Source organism: Cervus elaphus, chromosome X (assembly GCF_910594005.1).
Source record: "Cervus elaphus chromosome X, mCerEla1.1, whole genome shotgun sequence".
NCBI lineage: Eukaryota > Metazoa > Chordata > Mammalia > Artiodactyla > Cervidae > Cervus > Cervus elaphus.
In genome coordinates this window covers 95,373,355-95,376,628 of record NC_057848.1, presented here as the reverse complement: position 1 = coordinate 95,376,628, position 3,274 = coordinate 95,373,355, and positions in this window count along the sequence as shown.

Genomic DNA, 3,274 nt, shown 5'->3' with positions numbered 1-3,274 from the left:
GAGAAATGTCTGTTTAGTTCTTTGGCCAATTTTTTTTTTCCATTTATTTTTATTAGTTGGAAGCTAATTACTTTACAATATTGTAGTGTTTTTTGTCATGCATTGACATGAATCAGGGGTGGTTTATTTTTCTGGAATTGAGCTGTAGGAATTTCTTGTATATTTTTGAGATTAATTCTTTGCAAGTTGCTTCATTTGCTATTATTTTCTCCCATTCTGAAGGCTGTCTTTTCACCTTGCTTATAGTTTCCTTCATTGTGCAAAGACTTTAAATTTAATTACGTCCCATTTTTTAATTTTTGTTTTTATTACCATTACTCAGGGAGGTGAGTCATAGAGGATCCTGCTGTGATTTATGTCAGAGAGTGTCCTGCCTATGTTTTCTTCTATGAGTTTTATAGTTTCTGGTCTTACATTTAGGTCTTTAATCCATTTTGAGTTTATTTTTGTGTAGGGTGTTAGAAAATGTAAGTTTCATTCTTTTACATGTGGTTGACCAATTTTCCCAGCACCACTGGTTAAAGAGTTTGTCTTTTTTCCATTGTATATTCTTGCCTCTTCTGTCAAAGATAAAGTGTCCACAAGTGTGTGGATTCATCTCGGGGCTTTTTATTTTGTTCCCTTAACCTATATTTCTCTCTAAGTGCCAGTGCCATACTGTCTTGATGACTGTAGCTTCGTAGTATAGTCTCAAATCAGGTAGGTTGATTCCTCCAATTCCATACTTCTTTCTAAAGATTGCTTTGGTTATTCAAGGGTTTTTGTGTTTCTATACAAATTGTAAATCAATTGTTCTAGTCCTGTGAAAAATACTGTTGGTAGCTTCATAGGGATTGCATTGAATATATAAATTGCTTTGGGTAGTATACTCATTTTCACTATATTGATCCTTCAGACACCTCAAAAATGAACATGTATTTCTTCATCTATTTATTTCATCTTTGATTTCATTCATCAGGTTTTTTCTTTTTCTTTTTCTTTTTCTTTTTTTTAGTTTTATATACATGATTCTTTCTTTCTTTAGATAAACTTATTCCTAAGTACTTTATTCTTGTCTTTGCAATGGTTAATGGGATTGCTTCCTTAATTTCTCTTTATGTTTTCTCATTGTTAGTGTATAGGAATGCAAAAGATTTTTTTTGTATTAATTTTTTATCATGCAACTTTACTGTATTCATTGATTAGCTCTAGTAATTTTCTGGTGGTATCTTTAGGGTTTTCTATGTAGAGGATCATGTCAGGTGCAAACAGTGAAAGTTTTGCTTCTTCTTTTCCAATCTGGATTCCTTTCATTTCTTTTTCTTCTCTGATTGCTGTGGCTAAAACTTCCAAAACTATGTTGAATAATAGTGGTGAGAGTGGGCATCTTTGTTTTGTTCCTGGCTTTAGAGGAAATGCTTTCAATTTTTAACCATTGAGTACAATGTTTGCTATGGTTTTATTGTTGATTGCTTTTATAATGTTAAGATATGTTCCTTCTATTCTTACTTTCTGGAGAGCTTTATCAGAAAAGGATGTTGAATTTTGTCAAAGGCTTTCTCTGCATATATTGAGAAAATCATACAGTTTTATTTTTCATTATGTTAATGTGGTGTATCACATTGATTGAATTGTGAATACTGAAGAATCCTTGCATCCTTGGGATAAAGCCCACTTGGTCGTGATGTATGATCTTTTTAATATGTTTCTGGATTCTGTTTGCTAGTATTTTCTTGAGGATTTTTGCATCTATGTTCATCAGTGCTTTTAGCCTGTAGTTTTCTTTTTTGTGGCCTCTTTGTCTAGTTTTGGTATTAGGGTGATGGTGGCCTCATAAAATAAGTTTTGGAATTTGCCTTCCTCTGGAATTTTCTGGAAGAACTTGAATAGGGTAGGTGTTAGCTCTTCTCTAAGTTTTTGATAGAATTCACCTGTGAAGCCAAGTGGCCCTGGGCTTTTGTTTGTTGGACGATTTTTATTTACTGTTTCGATTTCTGTGCTTGTGATGGGTCTTTTAAGATTTTCTCTTTCTTTCTGGTTCAATTTTGGAAAGTTATACTTTTCTAAGAATTCATCCATTTCTTCCAAGTTGTCAATTTTATTGGCATATTTTTTGCTGATAGTACTCTCTTATGAACCTTTGTATTTCTGGGTTGTCTATTGTGATTTCTCCATTTTTATTTCTAATTTTATTGATTTGAGTTTTCTCCCTTTTTTTCATGGTGACTCTTGCTAATTGTATATCTATTATACTTTTCTTCTCAAAGAACCAGCTTTTAGTTTTGTTGACTTTTGATATAGTCTCCTTTGTTTCCTTTTAATTTATTTCTGCTCTGATTTTTATGATTTCTTTCCTTCTACTAAGTTGAAGTTCTTCATTTCTTCTTTGTCTAGTTGCTTTAGATATAAAGTTAGATTATTTATTTGATGTTTCTCTTGTTTCTTGAGGTAAGCTTCTATTGCTAAGAGCTTTCCTCTTAGCACTGCTTTTATTGAATTCCATAGATTTTGGGTTGTTGAATTTTCATTTTCATTTGTTTCTATGTATATTTGTATTTCCTTTTTGATTTCTTCTGTGATCTGCTGGTTATTCAGAAATGTGTTGTTTAGCCTCCACATATTTGTATTTTTATAGATTTTTTTCCCTTTAGTTGACATCTAGGCATACTACATTGTGATCAGAAAGGATGCTTGAAATTATTTCAATTTTTTGAATTTACCAATGCTAGATTTATGGCCCAGGATGTGATCTATCCTGGAGAATGTACTGTGTGCACTTGAGAAAAATGTGAAATTCATTGTTGTGGGGTAAAATGTCCTATAGATATCAATTAAATCTAACTGGTCCATTGTATCATTTAAAGTTTAGGTTTCCTTGTTAATTTTCTGTTTGGTTGATCTATCTGTAGGTGTGAGTGGGGTATTAAAGTCCCCCAGTATTACTGCATTATTGTAAATTTTCCCTTTTATACTTGTTGGCATTTGCTTATGTATTGAGGTGCTCCTATATTGGATGCATATATATTTATAATTGTCATAACTTCTTGATATTGATCCTTTGATCATTATGTAGTGTCCTTCTTTGTCTCTCTCCACAGCCTTTATTTCAAAGTCTATTTTATCTGATATGAGTATTGCTACAACTACTTTCCTTTGGTCCCCATTTGAGTGAAATATCTTTTTCCAGCTCTTCATTTTCAGTCTGCATGTGACCCTTGTTTTGAGGTGGGTCTCTTATAGACAGCATATAGAGGTGTCTTGTTCTTGTATCCATTCAGCCAGTCTGCATCTTTGG